The sequence below is a fragment of the Rhineura floridana genome, chromosome 1, assembly GCF_030035675.1.
Source record: "Rhineura floridana isolate rRhiFlo1 chromosome 1, rRhiFlo1.hap2, whole genome shotgun sequence".
NCBI classification, from domain to species: domain Eukaryota; kingdom Metazoa; phylum Chordata; class Lepidosauria; order Squamata; family Rhineuridae; genus Rhineura; species Rhineura floridana.
In genome coordinates, this window is record NC_084480.1 from 174,760,662 (window position 1) to 174,788,075 (window position 27,414).

Consider the following 27,414-nt stretch of genomic DNA (forward strand, 5'->3'; position numbering starts at 1 on the left):
ACATTTCCTCTTCTGCTTTGGTCTGTTGTTGCAACAGATCTTACAGAGGAAGGAACTACACCCTGTGTGAACACTCTGCACAACCCCAAAGCTTTTTTGCCACTGAACAGCTGATGGCCACAGGAAACCCAGGTTCTGGGCTGTATGTGTGCAACAGGTTGGGAGGTAGAGCCTACCAGAGGGAAACAGCAAGTGAGCAATTAGAGGCAGTAGTGTAGTGGCAAATTCAGAAGTGCAGGGTCCCTTCATGATAGTCACAGCCACGCCCCTCCTTTTTTTGCTGCTGGGTTGAGAATGAGATCCTTGTTAATGCCTTCTCCCACAACAGACGTCCCTAGGAGCCAATAAGCATGAAAGAGGAGAGGGTTAGCTACTGAGAAGAATCTTAGTGGCTGACTCACCTCCTTTCACTCTGATTGGCTCCAATCAGCAGGAAAGGACAAGGAAGCATGCAAGAAGACCCTTCTCAGTGGCTAACACACTCCCTTTTCATGCTGATTGGCTCGTCGGATGCTGGAGACATAGGAACTCTGCTGGGACCCTGGTCCCAAAAAAGTAAGGAGACTAAGACTCGCTGAGACCCTGGATTGATTAGAGGCAGTGGCAAGCATCTCTTGACCAATCCTTACTGATGAATGAAAGGTCCGTCACTCTTTCCTTCTCTCTTGGTGGCACAGCAGGGAGGGCTTTGGTTAGTCAGGCTGAATCCCCACCACTACATTGTCCAGAGGGGAAGCTCAGGCAAGCGAGAAGGTGGAACAGGTGCTCCTTCCATGGCCAGTCCAGAATGCTGCACCACCAAGATAGAGGGGGGACGGGCCAACAAGTGGGCAGTGGTGACTGGCTAGTACTACAGGGCTAGTCATACTGAGAGAGTTAAGAGAGAGAAGGGAGGTACAGCTGCTCCCTTCACTTCCTCCACCTCACTCCACGAGCTGTAGTGTAGGGAGGGGTGTCCCTGCTCTTTCCCAGCCTCTGGTGGGAAGAAAGGAGAGGCTTCCGTTTACTGTTTTCAGCTTGATTGCCTCTCCACAGCAGCAACAGCAGCAGATCAGCAGCTTTCCCTTCAAAATAAAAGTGGCAGTGCTAAGCACACTTTTTGAAAAGCATGCTGAAGGCAATGTTGAATTTAACCCTGGGATGGGGAGGTGCGGCATCACAGACTCCTTCCATCTGGCTCATTTCTATTTATGCATAAATATATTTATATACAATTTCATTAAAAAAAAAAATCAAAGCAGGTTACAACAATGAGGAGTAGCCACACTGCCTCTTCAGAATATGCGCATAGCCCTATATTTTAACATCAGAAAAAAATATAAGCAGCATATGCTTTGAAAATAAATCCTTGGGGTATCGATTTGCATTAGAAATCCATGGAAATAGATTTGCATTAGAAATCCATTTACCATGGAAAGGAACCTTGGAATAGAGAGATAATTGTGTGGGAAGGATGTGTACCTTCCATGGCAAATATCTTTATCTTGTGGCAAAGAGGAGCTCAGCCTTCCTTCTCCACCAAAAGGCTGCAGGGGTTGGGGTACTTTGTGCCCTGTTGCCAACCAAGTGGTAGGTTCTTTTTGCCATGGAAGGATCCTTTCTGGGGAAGATGCAGGCAGCAGCACCCAAAGTCATTGCATCCGTCAGGGGCTGGCTATGGCTCAATGGGAAACAGCGTCCGCTGCGGAAGGGACAGCCTTGGGTTACAAGGCTTGCATTACGCCTTGCCCTCTGCTGCTGGTATTCCTTGGAAGTATGAGGGAAGCACATGCCCCATTTGGATACAGCACTTGGGGAAAAGGGGAAGAGGTGAGTGTGGTCACAACTGCCCTTTTTTGTTGCAAGAGAAGAGTTCCCTTCTTATTCTGTGCTTCCCATGCCCACCTGCAGTTTAGGCTCCCTACATTTTCACACACAGGCACTCTCAGATGACCGATTCCTAAGAAACTGGTGGCTTGTTTTCTTTTAGAAGTCTAATTACGAGCTTGAAGGAGCATTCTTTTTCATTGCTTGCACTCAGAACACTTACAGAGAACTCTTGTGACTCAGACAAGGAGGCGGCGGCAGGTGCTAGCAAGCTGCTGGCCTGACATGATGAGCATGGCTAGTTGGCAAGTCAGATGTGGTGTCAGTCCAGTCTTTATTGTTCTTTCACACAACATTACAGTTACAACATACAGTTAATTCTGTTCTTTGAACCCTTTCAGACAAATTATTGAATCGGTTATTGAGAATGGCAGAGAGACAACCCTTTTTGTCTTGCAGAAGTCCTGGGTCTGCAGTTACTATGAGAGACCAAAAAAACCAAGTGTAACCATGGTGGTTGATAAGAAGAAAAAAGAACTCCAAAATCCATAGTTGCATAAATACCTTTATTAGGACCAGCCAAAACATCACAACATTGTGGCAAGCTTTCGAGTTGTGCAGAACCTTTCATCAGGCAAGATGTTACACAAAGGGGGGGGGAGGGAGTGTCAGCTCTACACTGCGTCAGCAGTGCCGGTGGGGGCTGGAAATTCCTGGGTGGTTGGCAGGGAAGCAAAGTCCTTAGCCGGCAGTCTGGCCATAAATCTGCCAGGTCTTAGGAGGAGGGAATCTGATAAGGGCCAAGCTTGTCCGAAGCGTACTTGCCGAGTCAGGAGTCCAGAAGCGAGGTCAGTAGAGGTCCGGGATCAAGTGCCAAGGGGTCAGTCCGAAAGAGGGTGCCAGGAAACTAGGAACACACAAGCCACGCCTGACGTTGCAGTCAGCAACAAGCTGCAGCCAAGGTGTGCCTTATAAAGAGCAAGGTTGACAGCAGGTGTGAGTTCTCAGCGTTTGGGCCTTAAGGAGACAGGCCTGCCTCTCTTCTGCCTGACCTTCTGCTGTCTACGTTCTGCAGGTGAGGGGGGAGTATCCTGTTCACTGTCTGTGTCTGGCTGCAGGGACTCTGCTGTATCTGGGGTGCTTTGCAGCTGAGGGGGAGAAGGAGCTGGATTCTCAGGAGGCTCCTCCATGTCTCCTTCTGAGTCTGCTGCTCCTGGGTCTGCTGCTGTTACTCCCAAGTTGTCCTCATCTGAGGAGTCCTCTGACGGGGCCATGACACTATCCCCCGCCCCATGACCAACCCTCCGCCTCCCGCCGGGGCCCGGCTTATCCGGGTAGCGCTGGTGGAAGCGCCGGACCAGACGAGGGGCATGCACCTGCGCCGCATCTTCCCATGAGCGTTCCTCAGGGCCGTACCCTTGCCAGTCTATGAGGTACTGGAGGCGGCCACGATGCCTCCGGGAGTCCAGGATCTGCGCCACTTCGAATTCCTCTTCCCCGTTGACTTGTATCGGCGGCGGGGGCGGCGGTTTACTACCCAAGGGGTGAGGCGGGAGAGCGGGAGTCAGCAGTGATCTATGGAAGACAGGGTGAATGCGGAAGGAGGCAGGGAGTTGGAGCCGGAACGCCACCGGGTTAATTTGCTGGGTGATCCGGAAGGGACCTACGTTCCGAGCCTCCAGCTTGTGAGACGGACGTTGTGACCACAGGAATTTGGTCGAGAGCCATACCCGGTCCCCTACCTTCAGTGGCGGGCCTGGTTGGCGGTGGCTATCAGCAAAGCGCTTATACGCGTCCTTGGCCTGCTCCAGCTGCTCCTTCAGGACTGCCTGCAGGGCCTGCAACTCCTGCAGCATGACATCCGCAGCGGGGACCGGCAACGGGGGTCGCACTGAGGGGAAGAATCGGGGAGGTAGCCGTAGGAGGCAAAGAACGGGGTCTGGCGCGTGGAGGCATGCACAGAGTTATTATATGCGAACTCCGCCAGCGGTAACAGCTCCACCCAATTGTCCTGTTGGAAGCAGGTGTAACACCGCAGGTATTGTTCGACGGTGGCGTTGGTACGTTCTGTTTGTCCATCTGATTGAGGGTGGTGGGCGGAGGACAAGTGGATCTGGACGTGCAGGGCCCGAAACAGGGCCTGCCAGAACCGGGCGGTGAACTGGGCTCCTCGGTCAGAGATCAGGTGGTCGGGGAGGCCGTGCAAACGGAAGACCTGGGCCAAAAATAGTTGTGCAGTTTCTGGGGTAGAGGGTAGTCCGGCACAGGGGAGGAAATGGGCCATCTTGGTGAACAGGTCTACGACTACGAGGATGGTAGTCATTCCCTGGGAGGCTGGCAAGTCCGTGATAAAATCCAGGGAGACCGAGCGCCAGGGCCCTGGGGGGGTAGGCAGTGGAAGCAGGAGCCCTGGGGGCTTGCCGGGGTGGCTCTTGGCTCGCTGGCAGGTATCACAGGCCGCTACATAGTCCTTGATGTCCGCTTGGACCCGGGGCCACCAGAAATCCCGTAGGACCAGGTGGAGGGTTTTATACGTTCCAAAATGCCCTGCAGGCTGGCTGTCATGGCAGAGGTGGAGCACCTCTCCCCGCAGAGCTCCCAGGGGAACGTACAACCGGTTCCGGTGGTACAAGAGGCCCTGATACAAGGAAAAGGGGCTGTCCCGGGCGGCCGTCCCAGACTGGAGCTCTCGCTGCTGGGCCAGGGCATAGGGGTCCTTTTGCTGCTGCTCCTGCACCCGGTCCAGGAGGGGTTGTGGTTGGTGTGTAGCGGCGAAGTTCTCTGGGCGGAGGATTGGGCGAAGGGGGCGATCGACCTGCTCGGCTCGGTATTCCGGCTTGCGAGAGAGCGCGTCTGCTAGGGTGTTTCGGCGGCCAGGGAGGTAGGTGACCGTGAACTGGAACCGGGAGAAAAACAGGGACCACCAGATCTGGCGTTGGTTCAGCCGTCAGGCGCTTTGCAGGTGCTCCAGGTTTCGGTGGTCCGTTCGTACCTGGACCGGATGGCGTGCCCCTTCCAGGAGATGACGCCAGGTCTCGAAAGCTACTTTGATGGCCAGTAACTCCTTCTCCCAAATGGTGTAGTTCTGTTCCGAAGCGTTGAGTTTCCGGGAATGGAACGCACAGGGGAGCAGGGACTGCTTGCTCCCCACCGGCTGAAGTAGGACCGCTGCCACTGCCTTATGAGATGCATCGGCCTCCACTATGTAAGGTCGGGTAGGGTCGGGTTGCTGGAGGATGGGTTCAGATGTAAAGGCGTGTTGGAGGCGCCAGAAGGCCTGTTGAGCGGCCTCCGTCCAAACAAACTTCTCTTTGCCTCGAAGCAGGTATGAGATGGGCGTGGTGAGTTCGGAGAAGTGGGAGATGAACCGGCAGTAATAGTTGGCGAAGCCCAAGAAGCGCTGCACATCTTTGGGGCTTCGCGGAGCTGCCCAGTGGAGGATGGTCTCAATTTTGGCGGGGTCCATCTGGATACCCGAGGGTGAGATCCGATGGCCTAGGAAATCCACGGTCGTGAGGTCAAAGGCGCATTTTTCGAGCTTGGCGAAGAGGCGGTGCTCCCGCAGGCGCTGCAGCACCGCTCGAACGTGCTCCTTATGTTCCAAGGGGTTCCGTGAGTAGATCAGGATGTCATCCAAGTTGATCACCAGGAAGTGGTCTAGGAGGTCCCGGAAGATGTCATTCATGAAGTGCTGGAAGACGGCAGGCGCGTTGCACAAGCCAAACGGCATCACGGTGTACTCAAAGTGCCCATAACGGGTGCGGAAGGCTGTCTTCCACTCATCGCCCTCCCGCATACGCACCAGGTTGTAGGCCCCTCGCAGGTCTAGTTTGGTGAAAATGCGAGCGCCCCGCAGCCGCTCTAACAGTTCTGGGATCAGGAGCAAAGGGTAGCGATTCCGAACTGTAATCTGGTTGAGGGCGCGGTAGTCATTGCACAGCCGGAGTTCCCCACATTTCTTTTTGACAAAGAGGACAGGGGCGGCTGCAGGGGACATGGAAGGGCGAATGAACCCTCGGCGCAGGTTCTTGTCTAGGAACTCTCTGAGGGCTGCCAGTTCGGGTTCTGACAGGGAGTAAAGCCGGCCCACGGGAATCTTGGCTCCGGGTAGCAGATCAATGGGACAGTCGTAAGGACGATGGGGCGGCAACTGGTCTGCCTCTTGCTTCCCAAACACATCCGCGAACTCCCGGTACTGCTCCGGTAAGGCCTCGAGCGTGGAGCTTGCCTCCCGGGTCATCAGGATGCACTCCTTTGGCCTCCAGCAGTTGGCTTGGCAATAGGGGGATCCGAGGGTCAGCCGGCCCGTGGACCACTGGATGATGGGGTCGTGCCGCTGGAGCCACGCCAGGCCCAGCACGACCGGGAAGTGGGGTGTGGCAGCCAGGTAGAACTGGAGGCTTTCCTGGTGCTCCCCCAGGGCCACGTCGAGCGGCACTGTCTCCTGTACTACAGGGTCTGAGGCAAGAAGCCGGCCATCAATAGTCTCCACCAGGAGGGGGCGGCGAATGGGTTGACTAGGAACCCGGTGGAGCTTGGCAAAGGACACGTCCATAAAATTGCTGGTGGATCCCGAGTCCAGCAAGCGGGTACTTGTAGGGTCCCCCTTCCAGAGACTGTCAGTGCGATCAACACGGTCAGATGCTTGGGCGGTGAGGAACTGAGGTGGTAGGCCCCTTGAACCACGAGGTTGCCCCGGCTCAGGGGCCTGTGAAGGCCAGGGCATGGACGTTTCCCGAGGCAGGGGCTGTGGGTCGTTTCGCGGAACACTGGGCTGCAAAATGTCCCGGGGCTCCGCAATACAGGCAGAGGCCCTGTTGCCGGCGTCAGCAGCTTTTCGGCCGCAGAGAGATGTGGCCGAGCCCCTCCCAGCTGCATCGGTTCTGCCGGGGGTGTAGGGTCCTTGACGACGGGCTCCGAGGGCCCAGCCACTGGGGCTGATGCTCTGTAGACTGGCCGGGGTCGGTTGGCAGCACGCCTGCTTTCCAGCCTCCCGTCAATCTGGAGACACAGGCGTATGAGGGCGTGCAGGGTTCCAGAGCGCTCCACCCTAGCTAGCTAATCCAGAAGCTCATCCGACAACCCCTCCTGAAATTGGTCCATGAGAGCTGCTTCGTTCCAGCCCAGGTTTTGTTGTAATAAACGAAAGTCTGTTACATATTCCCCCAAGGGGCGTCGGCCTTGCCGCAGCTGGCGTATGCGGCGGTTGGCTGTAGCTGATTGGACTGGGTCCTCGAACATAGCCTTCAGTTCTCTGGTGAAGGCGGTTAAGTCGTTGAGCATGGGGCTCCGCTCGAGGAGTAGGGGCATGGCCCATCTAGCTGCGGCCCCGGTGCACAGGTTAATCAAGAATCCCACCCGGGTCTTATCATCTGGGAAGGCCTCTGGTCGTAACTCCATGAAGAGCTGGGCCTGGGCCAAGAAGGCTGGGAGCTGGTCGGAAGCCCCAGTAAATTTCTCTGGGAGAGTCACAGGGCACTTGGCTCTCCCGGTAGGGAGAGGGGGTGGGGCTGCTGCTAGCTGGGTTTGCAAGCCTTGGACGGCCAACAGCAGCTGGTCTACTTGTGAGCGCAGGAGCAACTTTTCCTGCTGGAGTTGCTCCATGGTCAGCACTTCCCCCACTCCTTTGTTGCCTGCTTTGTTTTAGGCTAACTGCAAACTGTCAGCTCTACACTGCGTCAGCAGTGCCGGTGGGGGCTGGAAATTCCTGGGTGGTTGGCAGGGAAGCAAAGTCCTTAGCCGGCAGTCTGGCCATAAATCTGCCAGGTCTTAGGAGGAGGGAATCTGATAAGGGCCAAGCTTGTCCGAAGCGTACTTGCCGAGTCAGGAGTCCAGAAGCGAGGTCAGTAGAGGTCCGGGATCAAGTGCCAAGGGGTCAGTCCGAAAGAGGGTGCCAGGAAACTAGGAACACACAAGCCACACCTGACGTTGCAGTCAGCAACAAGCTGCAGCCAAGGTGTGCCTTATAAAGAGCAAGGTTGACAGCAGGTGTGAGTCCTCAGCGTTTGGGCCTTAAGGAGACAGGCCTGCCTCTCTTCTGCCTGACCTTCTGCTGTCTACGTTCTGCAGGTGAGGGGGGAGTATCCTGTTCACTGTCTGTGTCTGGCTGCAGGGACTCTGCTGTATCTGGGGTGCTCTGCAGCTGAGGGGGAGAAGGAGCTGGATTCTCAGGAGGCTCCTCCATGTCTCCTTCTGAGTCTGCTGCTCCTGGGTCTGCTGCTGTTACTCCCGAGTCGTCCTCATCTGAGGAGTCCTCTGACGGGGCCATGACAGGGAGGAGGGGGAAATGGGTATTAGGGACCTTGGAGTAGCCTGGCGTCTAAAGCGAGACAGGAGAGAACTTAGGAGCTGATTAAATGGGTTGCAGCAGCTGCTAAGAAAGAGCTCCCCTGTCAATGCATCATGTATAATGAACCAGACCATCAGTCCTATCTAACTCATTGTTGTCTATCCCAACTGGCTGTTACTCGGCTTTTCAACTGGAGCTGTCAGTTAAACCTGGGAGCTTCTACAGCCCAAGCAATGGTGCTAGCACTGAGTGATGGCTCCTTCCTATGTGATTAATATGATATTGCCTTGGTAATTTTGGAAGCCCTGAGCAAGGTAGGATTGCACTAGACACATTCCCTCACAAGGCCACTGTGATGCGTCCTTCCCTGGCTCTCCCTGTCAGGTTCCTACCTGCTCGTGGTTACTGCCTGTCTCTAGGCACCACCAGGGACTCCACCAGTCCGGACCGCACTCTCTTATGGTTTCTCTCCCCGCTCTAGCACAGATCTCAACAGATCCCCCTGCTAGGCAACCACCAGTAACGTCCCAATACTAGTATTCCCAGAGACTCTGAATACTGGTATTGTTATTCTCTTCACCCCTGCCACCATTTGTTACAGTTCCCCTTCAGCCTTGGTCATTACCTTACCCTCCCTTCTGGTCTGTGAAACCCCAGCCAAGGATCAGGCCTTTGGTAAACCAAATTAAGTATTTATTACAGATAACAAAGCTAACAAGATTAACAAGATTTCTTCTTAAGGCACATAAGCATATGGTTTTACTCAATACTAATCCGAACTCCACCTCCCTCCTTCTTCACGCTCTCCTGGCAAACAACTCTCTCAAATTCACACCACATCCACCTATCAACATCCACCTCTTTCTCTTCTCCCCCCCAGATTCCACTCTCACTCTTCCTTTTATACATTCAGCCATTTTAAACACTCAGCCAATCATCTCGCATTCTACTGCCCATTCACTCCCCCTCCTCTTTCACTCCACTTACCATGTATCTTCTAAAACAACAACACTTACCATATATACATTAATATAGGAACATCACAGCCACAGCCACCCTTTTAGCCAGGGGCTGATGCTGACATGGGAAGGAATTGGGTTTGGTAATTCCACCAGTCTAAAACTCTTGTTCAAATGACTGGTCAAATACAGCTAAATAGTTAAGTATTTTAAATACTGATTTAGTAGATATGTTACAATGAGAGAAATATACTAATTATGAAAGACGCATTAGGTTACTGTTGTGAAACAATAAAATAATATTCTAAGTAATAAATGATTACCTATAGCCAACAGTGTTATGCATGTATACATTTATGCAGATAATAATCAAGAGACTCAAAAGTTATTTTAGGGGAAGTAAGTCTAGAAAGTGTTTGGAAAAAGTGAAATTAAAAAAACCCCCACAAAAACACCCCACATATTTTATTATTTATTACATTTGTATCTTGACATTCTTCCATGAGCTCAAAGCAGATGTAGCAACTGCAAAAGTAAAAAAAAAAAAAAAATCATTTTTAAAATCTGATGATGGCTGTAGAGCAGGATATAGGGTGCCTGCTCCTAGATAAAGTGTATGTGTATATCCAGACCCCTGTAGATCTGGAGGGAAGAAGCCCAAATTGAGGTGCTGTCACATGATGGCAGTGGGACAGCTTGGGATCCAATAGATCCCAGAGTGTCTCAGCCCTTCCAATCCCCTGAAACAGCCTATTTGGGGGCTTTCTGGTGTTTGCTACCAGTGGGGATCCTGCTGCTGGCATTTTTACCTGCCCACCCAATGGACAGGTGGAAGGGGACCTCTATACTGGTGGAGGCCAGCAGGGCTGGGCAGAGGGACACCTTCATCTGATAGAAAACAAACCCTGCCTGGCATAAAGGGGTTTAGAACTGCACCCTTATTCTCCATGAATTTGTCTAACTTTTATTACTCCATGATATTGGCCATTATTAAATCTTATTTCAGTGAATTCCAGAAGTTGATGAGTTGCACACAGGGATAGGGGAGGAATTTGGTTCAGTTCACATTTTAATACAAATCTACCTAATTTGCAAATTGAAACACTGCTATCCCTCACAATTAGCACTTCTCTGAATTTTGTGATGCAGTTCTCCAACCAAAAACTGTGTGAAAATGCGTATATTGAGGAAAGTGTGCATTAAAATGCATATGTTCGTGAGAATAACATACACAAATGCATGGGCTCCTTTGGGAGGAAGGGCATGGTATAAATTCAGTAAATGATGATGATAGAGAAAATTGCTTGCAAAAGGTGTTAGGAGAAATGTGTACTAAATGCTTCCAAAGGTTTATGACACCAATATTCATAAATGCAGAAATGTGGCAAAATTGGAAAAATAAGAAACAGAGACAAATAAGAAACAGACAAATGTGTTCATCCCTAGTTATGTAATAAAATAATAATAATAAATAAAATAAAATTTTATTTGTGAGTCGCCTATCTGGCCGAATTAACAGCCACTCTAGGCGACGTACAGTGACACAATAAAATACAATATATAGATCAAAACAATAATCAATAATTAATCTAAAACCAATTTTCCAATCAATAACATCATAAAAACTAATCCACCCCAGAAATCTTATAGGCCTGCCTGAATAGCCAGGTCTTCAAGGCCCAGCGGAAGCCCATCAGGGAGGGGGCATGTCGAAGATCAAAAGGAAGGGAATTCCAGAGGGTGGGGGCCACAATCGAAAATGCCCTCTCTCTGGTCCGTACCAACCTAGCTGTTTTGATTGGAGGGACCGAGAGGAGGTCTTGTGTGGCTGATCTCGTCAGGTGGCATAATTGGTGATGCTGGAGGCGCTCCTTCAGATAAACTGGGCCGAAACCGTATAGGCCTTTAAAGGTCAACACCAACACCTTGAATTGGGCCTGGTAAACAACTGGTAGCCAGTGTAGGTCTTTTAACACCGGGGTTATATGATCACGGCGACGGCTATTCTTAATCAGACGTGCCGCCGCATTCTGTATCAGCTGCAATTTCCGGACCATTTTCAAGGGTAACCCCACGTAGAGCACATTACAGTAGTCTAAGCGAGAGGGGACCAGGGCATGTATCACCCGTGGGAGCAGATGGATAGGAAGGTAGGGTTGCAGCCTCTGTATCAGATGTAATTGATACCAAGCTGCCCGGCAAACTGCCGAGACCTGAGCCTCCATGGACAGCTGGGAATTATTATTAATGTGAATTTGAAGAGGTCCCCCCCCCCTCCTGAAGCTATTATGTACAAACTTCATTGGGTTCTAGTATTATGAGAGAAGGTTCTCTATATCCTCTCTTCCCCCTGCTCATAATTTTAAAATGATAATGATATTCTTTTTATCAAAACTGAAAAGCTCACCCAGTGCGCTTCATGTCTATGTGGGGATTCAAAACCTGATCTCCCAATTCCTAGGCCACACACATTAAAACAACCAACCCCCAAAACATTTTTCTCCAGATTCATGAAGATGTGTTAATCCCTATATTTGCACAAAATTCACAGTTCCTGTGAAACGTTTTTGTGGGTTTCTTGAAAATTCACCACAATCCATTTTTTAAAAATTCTAAGATTCTTGTGGGCATTCCACCAAAGCAGCAGGGGAAGAAAGCTTGAGGGCCACCATATGGGCATGGAATGGCCCACTGGTGTTTGAGGATGAGCTGCATTAAGATTCCCTGATAGGTGTCTGTAGTGTTACAATCTGGACAGTTAAGACAGCCAGCCTTATCACAGGACAGCAGAGAACAGTACTAGCCTTTGGTTGGCCTATGGAGAAGGAATCCTGGAATATAATACTTATGGATCAGATTACTAGTTATAAACATCTATGCAAATGAAGAAACAATTCAATATATACTGTTCAGAACAATTCCAATACTGGACATAGACCTTGAGAACTTGCAACAATGGAGATTTTGACAATATGTTATAATGGATTTAATTAATATGCAAGCTGTAGTATTTACTATTTAACATGTTTTCTTGTCTTCTGTTGAAAAATGGTAAAGAATGTTTTTCCAAATATTTGTCAGCTTTGCAATACATATATTATGGCTCTAAGTCCAGAACTATCTTCTATGAGAATCCATAAACCATTAAGGACTCAAGCTGACAATAACTGCATGACTATCCATAGCGAAGAAGGAATTGGGGGGGGGAGAGAGAAGAGAGGCAGACTCACATATCCTGTTTGTATACTCTTAATGGATACTCTCTTTTTCTCCCCACCCATTTTCCTTTTCTTATTTCTTAAGAAACAATTAATCACCCTTCTACAGAAAGTACTCAGGATGTGTAGTAGTAGAAAGACTAATGATCATTTATGTAGCCCTGCAACAGCCCCTTAAGGCAGGCCAGTATTATTATTTCTGGACTGCAGTTGGTGGAGGCCCTGTAGCAGAGAGAACAAGGGCTATCAAAGGCCACTTAGGCTGCATTTTATTCTAGAATCAGTGGAGACTGAGTTCTTGTTTCTTGTACCTAGTCCACGCACAATCTGTAGCAACTGCTTCTTTCCATATTTAAGTTGTAACTGTTTTAAAGCAAAGGATGGCTCTGCATTATAGAATATCTATATGTAAGCAAACTCAAAGAGGACTGAACAATCTCAAAGGAAGAAGCAAGTATTCTTAATAATAGGACTATTTTAAGACTGATGCTGCACAAAATTTGCAGTTATGTCTAGAACTATGCTGTGGAGTCGGCATGACACCAAGAGTACCACAACAAACCTTAAAAGCATCACTTGCAAATGTTAATGAGAAATGGAAAAGTGGAAAGTGCCATTTATATATATATATATATATATATATATATATGTGTGTGTGTGTGTGTGTGTGTTTGTGTGTGTGTGTTACAGTCAATTATGTTTTAAAAGTTGATGTACAGATTCTAAAAACAGTCAAGAGTAGCAAAGGCTTCTCTGAATAACCATAAGAAGTAGAAACCATTTTCCCACCAAGAAATGAAAGCTAAGAATGGGCCCATCAGTTGACAAACATGCTGCTAGGGAACACTTGCCTTCCCCTAAAGATGATCCTCTCAGCTGACACCAGTAGTATAGTGGCAAATTCAGAACTGCAGGGTCCTTTCATGATAGTCACAGCCACACCCCCTTCTAAAATTGTACAACCTTCTAAGATTATAGAATAATCTGGCCAGGCTTGAATAATGCTTTTTGCTTCTCTTTTAACTGTATGTATGAATGGTTTTAATACTGTAAATTGTTTAATTTGATTTTAATCTAGACTTTTGTATGTTTTTAATTATATGTGTGCTTTTGTCTGGAAGCCACCGTGAGTTCCAGTTTTGGAAAAAGGGCGGGGTAAAAATAATGATAATAAATAAATAAATAAATTCTCTTTTACTGTCACCATTTGGCTGTCCTTTAAGAACTGTGAGGAACTCCTTTCACTCCGATTGGCTCCAATCAGCAGGAAAAGTCAAGAAATAATAATAATAATAATACATTTTATTTCTAAGTCACCTATCTGGCCGTATGAATGGCGACGTACAAAAGAATAAAATAACATATAAATACAAATGAACAACAACTCCACATAATCAAAACCCACCCACATCTTTACAGAAAGCAAGTTAGAAGACTCTTCTCATTGGCTAACAGTCCTCTTTCATGCTGATTGGCTCATAGGATGCTGGAGACATAAGGACCCTGCTGAGACCTGGCTCCCCAAAAAGTAAGGGGTCTAAGACCCTCCAAGACTCTGGATGACTACACCCCTGGCTGACACACTGCTCCAGCAAAGCTGTTTAACAGCTCATCATCAGGTACATCCTTACAGCAGTTGTGAATGCATGTAAAACAGAACTAAAGTAACTGTAAAATGTTTTTTCAAACCTACATTAACTTCTAGTGAAAAGTAAATCTACACCAAAGGGGGGGGGAGAAACGACAAGAACCATGAAGCACAAGATGCCTAAACTACCCAAATCACTTTGCAGTCTGCTACGTATTTAAAACAGCTGATTGTTGAAATGCAAGAAATTTGGGTTTTTTTAACATAAAAGTTGGGAAACTGGAGATTAAGGTTCATCCCGGGAGCACAAACAATGCCTTAGGGTTGGCAACCCTGTTGTTAGACTTTAAGGTGCGACAATACTCTTTGTCCTTTTATCTTTCACAGAGTTAATTCACATTCATGAGTTATCAGGGGTGAGATGGTATGCCTCTAGTCTAAACACTTGCCCCCTAACTGGTACTATAGCACGGTAAGTGTAATTTCCTGCTGCTTTTCTACATTCAGAGATGAGCAGCATTTGACAAACTGTAGTAATTCTAATTTGGAAAACCACACAAGCCCCTCCTTTTAATGGGGAGTAGAAAAAGCCAACAGCTCCGATATTGGGTTCATAGGCTTTCTATCCATGTCACTGTTTGCAGTGGAGGAAGCTGAATCTGGTAATATATATAGTATAATGACATTGTGCCACACCATGCCTGAACTAATTCCTACATAATACTAGTCAGGCATATGTGACAGTGTCCCAGTTGGTAAGATGCATTGAACAAACATAGCAAATTGCCAGTAACCTGCAATGAATGTGTTACAGCAGGGCTATCCACATGTGTGGAAGAAAATCCAATGAAAGTATGGGCACTCATTCCCAAGCATATGTAGTTAGGATTGGGATGCCTGATATACTCCCACTGGTCCCCAAAGTTTCAGTGAGATGACCCTGAAATAACAGAATTAAAATCTTGGCATACCCTTTGTAGGCACTACTTCATCTGCCATGCGGAATTAATCTTTCCTTATTCAAGATGTGCAAGTTGTGGAATTATACTCCGCAATCCTGTCAAATCTTGCAGAAGCATATGCTTTGTGTCTTCCTCAAAACTCAGTTTTAAGCAACTGAATACATTTAAAGTGACTACTTTAAAAGATTTTAAAAACAGTTTGAATTTAGATAGGAGCCAGATGTTCCCAATAGCTGACACTTAAAAATCACTAAAATGCATCTTAAATCAAATAATTTATTAATTACATGTAAACACTTTATATTGACTAGCAAATACATTGCTCAAGTACTTCTCTTCCCGCAACAAAGGAAAATACTCTCTTTATAAACAGAGTCATACTGACTAAGGATATACATTGTCCAGTGAATGTATATGCAATTGACACTTTGATTTTCCTTATCTTTTATTCATTTAAAGTGCAAAAGAGATAAATTTGTTCAGCATTGCAAGACAGTGTCAATGGTAACTTTGGTCTATCAAGTGAAACTAGATAGCACCCCTCCCCCCCCCCGGCAGTATTTTTAAAAAGCAGAGAAACCAGACCTTGCATGACAATCTTAAAAAAAAATAAATTCCTTTTCTCATATAATTGAAAATATTTTTAGACAGGAAAGATACTATTTTCAATAAATGAAATAAAGATGTTTCTTAGTTACAATCTAGAGTTAGTAGTTACATACATACATTACACAAATACGTAAACCACAGAATGTCTGGACATTGCCCAACACTGCCCATTAGATCAAAATACAACAGTTATGAGATGGTAGCCAGGTATATTAAAAACAAAAGTAACAGCTATTTACATAAACAAAAGCAAGTAGTTTTGCCTAGTTCAACATTCCAGTCTTGTAATAACTGTGTACTCTTACAGTGGATGCTTATATGATAATTAGTTACAGAAAAACATGACCACCAATGGGTATTGGTACATCTGATAAAGGTTAACTAGCAAAAAAAAGAATGCAGAGGCTTGAATACATCTGATAAAGATTAACTAGCAAAATAATAATAATAATAATTAATAATAATGCAGAGACTTGAGAGACATATTTCCAGCCATTCTTGAGAGATGTTTTTCTGGTCTTTTCAGAAAACTCACATGTGAAAAAATACACTACAGGTTTTGTCCTCATCTTCTGAAAAGAAACCCCCTCCCCCCCCTGCATAAGATGGCTTTGCACTGTTAAATTATTCCATGAAATCATGTATATGGTGCCCAACTATATAGAGGATAGTTAGCATAAACCATGATTGTGTCTGCACTTTTCCCATCAGCTGCGATTCCACAGATGGCTGCTGGTTCTCCACATGATTTCCACTAGCCTCTCTTCACATGGACATGTACCTACATACATGGTTGGGTGGAGGACTGCCTCTTAGCAGTTGGCCATTGTGCTGAAAAAGTTAAACTCTCTGGTTCTAACAGCACCCTGTATTAGAATACCAAATGATTATCTGTCTGTCATTAATGCTCAGCATAATAATGAAATCTTGGAATTCCAGGATTATGTATGCAGGTACATGCTTACGTGAAGAAAGTACTTCCGGGAACTAATGCTGTTTCCAGAGATGTCAATAGAATTCTTTGCCATTCATCTGCAATGTATAAGAAAGGTCCTTCAGTTTAACCAATAACTACTACAGAGTTTATTGCCTTCCTCTCTTGTTCTGATGCACTAGTAAACAAGTACAATGTTTGAGTTATGTACAGGTTGCTATAGACCGATTCACAAGTGCTGTGTTTGTACAAGATTCACTGTAAACCAAGTGTTTCCAATGGCAGGAAAATTTGGGACATTTAAGACCAGAGGAATGTTGCAACCTAATCTTAACTATCTGCTACTGGAGTGACGGAAAAAAGAAAAAGGTTGTAAAACATTTTTGGTGTTGCATGAAAATGTATAATTTTTTACTGTCTTTCTGATGGTCTGTAATTATCAAAATATTTATAGAGTTGCCATTTCACTATTTCACATACAGTTTCAAATTGGCTTGTGAACAACTCAGCTTTTTAGATATGACACAACCACTGAGCTTTAGCAATGTGGGCTTTAGAATTCCATGTCTTTGTTTTACACCCAGAATTATCTTCATCTTTTTAATAAAGGAACCTCGTAATGGTGGCAGACCATGGAAATGTGAAGTAGCTTGGAATGAATTTTAATTTATATAGATTATCAATGTTAAACAATTAAATATCCACAGTATCACAAAATTACAATATAGACAGTAAAAAAATCTGAGGCTGATATAAACCATAATTAGAATTGTCTTTCCAATTTGAAACTACAATTGTTTATATAGGAAAGGCTAATATAGTATTTCTGCATTGTAATTTATAAGTGCTGGAGATAATTTGCCTTTAACCTTTAAATAAGTGACTTCACATGGTGTGTGCACATTTGTGTTCCAAAGTGGTAACAGGGGTTCTGCTCAAGCTTTCTGAATGTTGTGAAGAAGGACCAGTGTCAATTGCTCAGAGTAAAGTTGTTGCCAGTTATATTGCACAATCAGAACCACAAAAAAGGGAGGCTGCAAACATGGAGGAAAAGAAGTTTTCAGTTGAGATTAACACACAGTGAAGACTCAACAACACACTAGGGATTTCATTTAAAAAAGGAAGGAATTTGGTTTGTGCTCTCATCACAAATATAGAGAACTCTCCACAAGAGGCCTGTTCCCACATTCATGAAACTGGGCAAACAATATATGGTGAGGCAACAGCTTCATGCCTCTCTTGGTTCCATCTCACCCCCACATATTGGATGTAATATATGAATCAGAGGTGAGGAACATGCGACCCTCCAAATGTTATTGGACTCAGTTCTCATCAGCATCAGACACCATGTCTCAAGGTCAGAGATCATGGAAACTGTATTCCAGCATCATCTGGAGGGCCACAAGTTCTCCACCCCTAATATGAATGGTGCAGATGTGCATAGATTCCCATACAGATTTCCCTCCACATGCACAGGATTCTAGGCACACACACACACTCCATTTAGGAAAGACATAAAGCACATGGAGATGGCAATGCAGGATTTCACAGCCCCACTGTGTGTGGAGGTTGCCTTGTTTTCCAAATACATTGGTAGGCGCTACTGAAAGTTCTAAATATATATATATAAAGTCAAGACTTCATGAGAAAGAATGGGCACTGGCAGCATAATAAATTATAGGTGAGTGAAGTTAAATGACACAAATCATTATATTAATGTGTCCAGATTACACTTTTCTGTGCTTCAGCATCTCTGACTCTGTTTCAAGTAATAGCATAATGTTGTCCAAAACTGACTACACTGCAGACCAAGCCTACATGTTTATTATAAAAGCACTTCTATTAAAAATAATTTCATTTTGTAAAATCTACTTCAAGTCTGTATTCTGGATCTTAAGGCACACAGCTAACTCGCTTTGAGTGTGATGTTTCACGATTGGATTTTTCTTTCATCTTTCTGCAAGAAATGAAATATAATGGACATGTTTATATAATCCACACCCACCCACACCCTTTGCTAAAGAAGTAATTGGTTCACTTTCTAGTGCAAACATTCTATTAAAAAGAACTAAAGAATTTGCATGGAAACATTTACACTATTGTAAAATATTTTGCTAGACTTCTTTACCATTATCATGCAGGTGTAAATTTTTTGTGTGTAAAAAATATTTCCATAATTTAGGTCCATACAGGATAGCAAGGTTCACTTTTTCTGAAATGTGCGGCAAGGAGAAAAGCAGAAAGAATATATATTTGCCATTACCTGGAAGACAATAGAATTTGTAAGTAGATGGGGAAGGACAGAAACAGGAAATGAAGACTGACCTTATAAACAAAGATATGTTTAGGGCTTCTGGTTTCAGGAATAAACCGATATTTACTGGTAAAAGTCTGCCAAAAAACAAAAATAGAAACACAAGATTACTGGTAAATATTGGTTTATGTGGAGTAGAAAAACTATCAGTGAATCCCCCATTTTCCACAGAGTATTCCACTTCAATTATTCTTGTTCATATTCTTATTCTTTAAAACTGTTGGAGTGATGGCAGGGTGTGAACAAAGGTACCATGCCTGAATTCCTTTTGGCAAGTAACTGCCTCAAACCAGAAGCCTTGTGCTAGCAGGGGAGGGAGGGAGGAACTTTACATACCCAAATTTTCCAAACATCTTCAAGAGAGCCTAACCATGCTGACCGATGCTTGAGACAGAGACTATTTCATTGTGACCATTTCCCAATTCCAGAATGTCCAATAGGATTTTGAAAATTCATTTTGTTATGATATACAAGAAATGTAATAAATAATGGGTAGTATTCAGTGCTAGTCCTATTCAGAGTAGACTCATTGAAATTAATAGAGAAGACTCACTTAGGGGCATTGATTTCAATGGGTCTACTCTGAGTAAGAGTTAAATACAACCCAACAATTTTCTTTAAAGAAGCCTAATTGTGTTCGTTTTATTTACGTACTGGTTGATTTCCAAAAATAGAAAGCTGGTCCACAGTGGGGGAAAGCACCAAAAAAGCAGTTTGAATTTTAACATTTAAGCAAAGTACAAAGTTCCAAATTTTATTGATTCAAATCACAGTACGTATCCACATGCCAGTTAAACATAATACTCTTGAGGAGTAGCTCTTATTGCTCATACGTTTTAGAACTTTAGAAATGCCAGGCTGCTAATCAGGTGCAATACTAAGAGAGAGTAAACAATGAAAGAAAGAAAAAATTATTTACACAGATAAAAATGAAACATTTTAATTTTGCTAACATCTTCACTGACTTTTAATGGAAATAAAAGCTGAGGATTCCATTTTTGGATATTTCTAAAATAAGCATTGCAGCTTTATTAAGGCATTTCACTAAATAATTTATCTGTACATTAAAAGATATAAAAATAATTCTTGCAGCAGAAATAAAAATACTGTGAATTTCCAGGAGACTATACTCTACCAGCTGATCTACAAACCAACTATTTCTGTTCATACATTACACAACTCCTGGGAATCCATAACATGAATGGGATCGAAGTGTGCAGAGAACACAAACCATGTCTGACCATAGAGATTTTAAGGGCCCAACAAACTTCAAGGCCAAGAGTTCTTTACATACAAATATGTTACACAAAATGGGTTCATTAAAAGAAGCAACAAACAGAGAAAAAGCCAGTCCAAAGTTTTGAGACTGGCTGTAAAATTTTTAAAAAGGCTTTTTACAATCATAAACATACAATAAATAGACATTTTGGCCATTGAGTTCTTTCTTTCTTTCCCTTTTTAATTTTTTTTGCTATTTCTCTTTGTAAACATGCAGCATACCAAGGGTGCTTCCAGATGGGACTTGATTGTAGAATCGGTGCTGCTCAGGCATGTAAGTTTTTTTGCAGCATCCGCATGACATCACTGCCATCAAAATGCCAGTCCATACTTTATTTAAAAAAACTTTTAATAAAGATTTTCTTGTACCGAGGAACATCCATTATGTAAAAATAACCCATTATACACCTATAGTCACCACTGGTGTGGAAGCTTGTTAGGGGGTTTTGGAAGAGGAGGAGGTTGGTGGTTTGTTGAATCCAAAGATGTTTTGGTGGGTAGTCTCTATCACATCTATACTTTTGTTTTCTCCTCACCTGAGCATAACCTAGCCATTTTGTTTTTGGTGATCCACAATACCGAATGAGACACATGTTTCTAATGACTGCTGCATGCTGAGGGCACACCTATTTCTCTCAAGGATCTATTCTCTCAAAATCTCCACACAGTAAATGTGGGGCTTACTTGAGAGGCTGGAATCACAGGTCATATATTGGTCGTTGGTCTTTTTAAACATTAAAACAGTTCTGAGCAAGACCGGATTTTTTTTAAAAAAACAATGGATTGCTCCTTACAACAACAAAGCAACCCCCCCTCCATTTTGCCCATTGTGAAACATGATAACTAAGTCTATTAACATTTGCTCTTGCAAACTTCCAGGGACTTTTTTTTAAAGTGCAGCACCTAGAAATACCTGTGTGCATTCTATTAATGGAAACTGGTAGTGGAGGACAGGAGAAGAGTGATTGATGGGAGGGACCAAAAACCCCCACAAACCACACAGTCCAGATATATTCCATCAAATTAATGCGCCAAATGTGCACACGCAAAAAAACAGGACTTTATTATAGTTTGTGATGTAAGATTTCCATCTGAAAGTATCCCAAGATTCATTCATGTTTTACACAGGACGTTATTGTGCCCCCGAATATTGAGCTCACTCTAAGAGATGACAGCTCCTTCCAGCCCATAAACAGTGTTGTTAAAGAATCTATCAAATCATATAAAGGCCAGTCTCCAACATTCTACCACACTCTAGTGGCAAAGAAATACAACACAGGATAGGATTCTGCTCATAGAAGAAGACTTCATTCTCATTTACTGGTCATTTGTGGACAGGGGCAGCTTTGAGTCCTGTTACTTTCTTCTTTATAAGTGAATAGAAGTTGTTTATTTTAATGAGGGAAAAGTAAAATGCTGCCCTTGGAAACATTGCTGCAGACAGAGAAAAACCTGCTCTTCATCCCCAGCATTGGCCTGGCTCCTACAAACAGATCCCAACAGGGTGAGGTAGTGGCGAAACATGCCTTTTTATGCAGAGTGCAAACTAATGCATGACACCTCTTCAGGGGTTTATACAAAGTAGAAGCCCTCTCTCCACATGCACTTTGCCAGTTGTAACACAAATACACACCCATGAGAAAAAAATCCTGGGGTTAATTATCATTTTGGTGGTGAGGCAGGGCCTGTCTCTTCATCATTGCCAGAGAGCCACACAAAGTCCAATTCTCCATTTTCGTAGTCTTTTGGTGGTGGAAAATTGAGGTCCCATTCACCACTGGAAATATTTCTGCTGCTGGCAAAGCCAGGAAAGTAACAGATGAAAGGATGCCTCCTCAAAGACTCTTCCTGTCCAGTGGCTCATGTTTTTCCCTCCCAAGGGCTGGCAATCCCTCCATCTCGGATACACTTTCTGGACTGGCCCATGAGGGTGGGGAGAATAGTGTTCTTGAAATATTCAGGGCCAGGTTTGGAAAATCATGGAAGGTGGCATGGAAGACTAGAATTTTTTATCTCTTTCCCTCACCCATCTTGAAACTTTTATGGCTCCTTAACTAATTCTGTTTATCAAAATAGTAATGTCAAGAATAGCTAACTTTGGTCAAGCTAAAATGGTTCAACCAGAGAGAATTCTGAGACCTGTGGGGATCCCTGGGCCACCCTGCTGAGGAGAATCCGAGGCTCAGTGTCAGATAGGCAATTTGCAAAAGTCAAGAAGGTGCAACTGAACCTTATCTGTTATCTCTTATCTGCTTCCTGAGGTGACAATTAAAAAGCAACTTACAATATTAAAACAAAATAAAACCAGCATTAAAAACATTAACACCCGCAGGGTTCGATTCTATCCCCCATGCTATTTAATATCTACACGAAACAGCTGAGTGGGGTCATACGGAGTATTGGAGTATGTTGTCAGCAATATGCTGATGACACACAGTTCTACTTATCATTTACATCTGCCGGTGTGGCAGTGGATGAGCTAAATCAGTGTCTTGCCTCAGTAATAGATTGGATGAGAGCCAATAAACTAAAGCTTAATCCAGACAAGACTGAGGCACTGTTAGTGGGTGGTTCTCTAGACCAGATGGATGGGTTGTGGCCTGCTTTGGATGGGGTTACACTCCCTCTGAAGGAGCAGGTATGTAGCCTGGGGGTACTCTTGGACCCATTACTGTCACTTGAGATTCATATCTGGACTGGGGTCATCTAACTTCTGTTGTCTACCTTCTGGTAACCTCTAGGTGAGATTACAGCAATGTGTTTATTTATTTATTTATTGCATTTGTATACCGCACCATAGCCAAAGAGGCTGCCTTTGAAGACAGTTTGGAAACCCCAGCTAGTGCAGAACACGGTGGCCAGATTCCTGACTGGGGTAGGTCAGTCCACACATATAACACTAATTCAGGCATGGCTGCACTGGCTACTGATTAGCTTCCAGGCTCAATTCAAAGTGCTGGTTTTGATCTATAAAACCTTATGCAGCTCTGGACCTCAATATCTCAAGAACTGCCTCTCCCTGTATGAATTGATCTGGATCCTGCATCTGAAGCCCTTCTTCGTGTGCCCCCTCCACGGAAGGCTCAGAAGGTGGCAAAATGAGAATAGGCCTTCTCAGTGGTGATCCTCTGGCTGTGGAATGCTCCCCCCAGGGAGGCCTGCCTGTTGCCTTCTTTGTCCATATTTAGGCGCCAGGCAAAGATCTTCCTTCTCACTCAGGCCTTTGTTATTCTGTCTTAGTCCATTTGGTTGGGTTTTAAATTTTATATATTTTATGTTTTTAAATTCATTTTATATTGTATGTTTTTAAAATGGGCTGTAAGTCACCTAGAAACCATAGGTTTGAGGCGACTAACAAATTAAATGAATAAAATAAAAATAAATAACACATACAAAATGGCCTATATATATACAGACATAAATTTTAAATAATATTATTACAACCAATTCATAATAAGGAAGGGAAAAAAGAGCAAGGGAGGGAGGCAGAGGCACCATCAGGACCTGTGCCAGTCAGACTATGTTCCCGTACCACCACCACCATCACCACCACCACCATCACCACCACCAGGCCAACAGACATCATCTGCCCTGTAGGAAGAAGAAGGGCTGGGGAAGGAGGTGATTTGTGTTTGTTTTTATCTGCTAGTGAATGGGTTGGAGAATTGTAAAACTGTAAACTATTTTAGGTACTTTGGCAAAAAGATGGTATATAAATCCAATAAATAAATAAATATTACAGCAAATATCTTAAATCAAGGTAGTGTGTAATACTATATCAAGTCTTAGGACTTCATATTGGAAGAGTCCTTTCAAATGCTGCAGAATATAGAAAATCTTCAGGTATCTGATATAGGAGTGTGATCTGGGCACCTGCCAAGCATGTTGCTCCCGCAACAAGGTGGTAAAGCATGGTATTACACAATCTGACTCCTATTGTTTCTCCTTGTCTTAGGTTCCTTTGTTTTCTGCCTTAAGTGAAGTAAACGGATGGTTTGAAATTCACTATAAGTGAAATTCAACTAAGGAACAAACGTGAAAAAATTGAGATGTTTATTTCCATTCATGCAAACCTAACATTTCTGAAGGTCATGAAGCTGAAAGTGAAAGGTCAGAATCAGAAACTAAGGATCAAACCAGATGCTATTATAAATACATGACCATATTTCTGTATTTTTAATTTAATTTTATTAAAATTGCAGCTGTCAGGGACCCAATCTGTACAGGGCCTGCAGTGTAATTTTTTAACTCATTCCCTGTGACATTTTCCCAACAAAATCCCTCCTCTAAGCCATTTGCACTCATAGCACCTTCCTGTGGCAAATAGCAGCTTAGGGGCCGGGGAGAAAGTTTTGCTGGGGAAATTGTGCAGGAGAAAAAGGGTTAAACCACCCACTCCCTCATTGTAATCATGATTTAGATCAACTCTCTCCCCTGGCTGCTTTAAAAAAATAAATGAAAAAAAATTGAAATGTGGCACCACATTTAACATACTATCTAATTTGACCTCATGGTTCTTGCAGACACCTAGAATCTGATTAGATGCACGAATGCAAGCTATGCTAGTATTTTCAATAATATATTATTTACAGGGATGGCCAGGATATAATTTAATCAGAAGTTCTAATGAATTCAATGGGAATCACTCCCAGGTAACTGTGCACAGGATTAGTCTATGTGTGAACATGATTTGCTATTGAAAAGTTCAGTATTATTACATAACATTTGAGTTAATCAACAAGTACACTATCCTCTTTAGTTGATTTATAACAACAACAACATTTTATTGCAGTCAGCCAATCATTAAAAAATTCACAACTGGATAAATACATAATCATAAAATCAGAAGAACAAAGGTGAGGATTTAAGAGCTAACAACTGTTGAAAGTCCAGCCGATATTACTATATTCAGAAATATTGCTGCCTATTCAGTAATGAATTTATTGGATCCCCCAAGGAAAATACTCAGAAGAATCTCTAACGATTGACCGGGAAATTGCCTTGTAAGGAGGTAGATTATACGTGGTTGAATTATAGAGATACTATTTTTTTGAGATTTGTATAAAAAGAGAGAGGAGTTTTAGTTTCTGTATACTGCTGAGGTCTACATATTCTATATGCCCAGAAAATGAAACTTTTCTTTAAAAAAACAACTGATGGTTGATGGTTTCTAGTTACAATTCCAGCAAACTAAAATAATCTACAGGGGTACCTGACTTGCAGCTCCATCTCTAACACATTATCTGTAATTATTGTTTTAATAAAATTATGGCATCTATATTTACATGTCTTTAATATACCAAACTACACAATGGAATGTGCTAAACTGCATATGGTTCACTTCATCAGCCTACATATGGCGTGGTGGATCCATGAGTAGATTTTCCAGTTGTGGGGGCAGTCTACTGCCAGCATATAACATCTTGTTTGTCCAATACATATAAGGTCCCATACAGCTCAGAGCCAGGTTACTTGAGAGACTGCCTGATTCAATATATACCCAGTAGGTCACTGTGCTTGCAGGAGAACTTCTCCTTCAAGTTCCAAAGATCTCAGAGGCCCACTCCACAGTAAGTCAGAGTAGGGCTTTCAGTGTGGTTGTCCCTGTTCTGTGGAAGAGCATTCCTGTCAAGATACAACAGGTACTCAGTATCTGCACTTTCTGGAAACATTTAAAGATATTTTTCTTCTGATAAGCTTTCCCAGATGGACAAATAGGTCTCTGCCATGAGTGTCTATTTTGTATGGTTTGTATACATTTCCTGTTATTTTCTGTGTTTTTAATCTGGTTTTTAGCTGTTTTCATTTCATTTCATTTATGATTATATTTGTATCCCGCCTTTCCTCCAAGGAGCTGAAGGTGGCATGCAAACATAGTTCTCTCTCCTCCATTTTATTTTCACAACAACCCTATGAGGTAGGTTAGGCTGAGAGACAGTGATTGGCCTAAGGTCACCTAGCAAGCTCATGGCTGAGTGGGACTTTGACCTGGTCTCCCAGATCCTAGTCAATAATAACAACCGTTTTACGGTGGTTCCATTCCTATCTCTCAGGCAGGTACCAACGGGTAGCATTGGGGGATGAGGTTTCAGACCCTTGGCCTCTTACTTGTGGAGTGCCACAGGGTTCTATCCTCTCCCCCATGCTATTTAACATCTATGTGAAGCCGCTGGGAGCTATCATCAGGAGTTTTGGGCTGCAGTGTCACCAATATGCGGATGACACTCAGCTCTATCTCTCATTTAAGTCCTCACCAGAGTTGGCTGTGGAGACCATGTCCAAGTGCCTGGAGTCCGTTAGTGGATGGATGGGCGAGAACAGGCTGAAGCTAAATCCCGATAAGACCGAGGTGTTACTCGTGGGTGATAAGAGAAGGTTGGGAGACATCGACTTGGTGTTTAACGGGGTGAGATTACCCCTGAAGGACCAGGTCCGCAGCCTAGGGGTCATTCTTGACTCCCAGCTGTCCATGGAGGCTCAAGTTTTGGCAGTGAGCCGGGCAGCTTGGTATCAATTACATCTGATACAGAGGCTGCGACCCTACCTTCCTGTACAGCTATTCCCACGAGTGATACATGCCCTGGTCTCCTCTCGCTTAGACTACTGTAATGCGCTCTGCATGGGGTTACCCTTGAAGACGGTCCGGAAACTCCAGCTGGTACAGAATGCGGCGGGACGCTTGATTACGCATAGCCGCTGCCGGGAACATATCACCCCAGTGTTGATAGATCTTCACTGGCTACCAGTGGTTTACCGGGCCCAGTTCAAGGTGTTGGTATTGACCTTTGAAACCCTATAAGGTTTCGGCCCGGTTTATCTAAAGGACCGCCTCCAGTATCACCAATTAAGCCGCCTCACAAGATCAGCCACGCGGGATCTCATCTCAGTCCCACTGGCCAAAACAGCTCGGCTGGTGCGGACCAGAGAGAGGGCGTTCTCGGTAGTGGCTCCCACCCTCTGGAATTCTCTCCCCTACGATCTTCGACATGCCTCCTCCCTGATGAGTTTTCGCCGAGCTTTAAAGACCTGGCTATTCAGGCAGGCCTACAGGAACTTCGAGCTAGATTAGTTTGTGATGTATTAACTGATGTTTTTGATGTTAGTTTTAATTGATGAATGTGGTTGTATTTTATTTTATTGTGTATTGTTTTTTATTGTATTGTGTATTGTATTTTATTATGCTGCTGTAAGTCGCCTAGAGTGTCCGTTAATTCGGACAGATAGGCGACTAACAAATAAAATTTTATTATTATGATTTATTATTAAAACAAAAAGGGATTGCAAAGAGCCCCAAAAGGACCTCTCTAAAACTGAGTGAATGGGCAGTAAATTGGCAAATGCAATTCAATGTAAATAAGTGTAAACTTAGGCATATTAGGCTATCAATGGCTACTAGCCATGATAGGTATACTTTCCTCCATAGAGGAAGCAGTATGCTTCAAAATACCAGTTGCTGG

The 27,414-nt window shown here is 44.2% G+C and overlaps 1 protein-coding gene across 2 annotated transcripts in view; it reads right to left on the reverse strand.

Annotated features, from left to right (window-relative positions):
- Positions 1–15,084: 15,084 nt before the first annotated feature.
- Positions 15,085–27,414, reverse strand: part of PURA (purine rich element binding protein A) — a 42,388-nt gene continuing 30,058 nt past the window's right edge. Inside the window, exons 2-3 of one of the 2 annotated variants that reach the window (XR_009758176.1) lie at positions 18,691–18,756; positions 15,085–16,463 (exon numbers count right to left, since the gene is read on the reverse strand). The gene's annotated coding sequence lies outside the window, so the exon portion shown is untranslated. The remainder of the gene's footprint in view (positions 16,464–18,690; positions 18,757–27,414) is intronic. The other variant, XR_009758177.1, reaches the window with a different exon arrangement.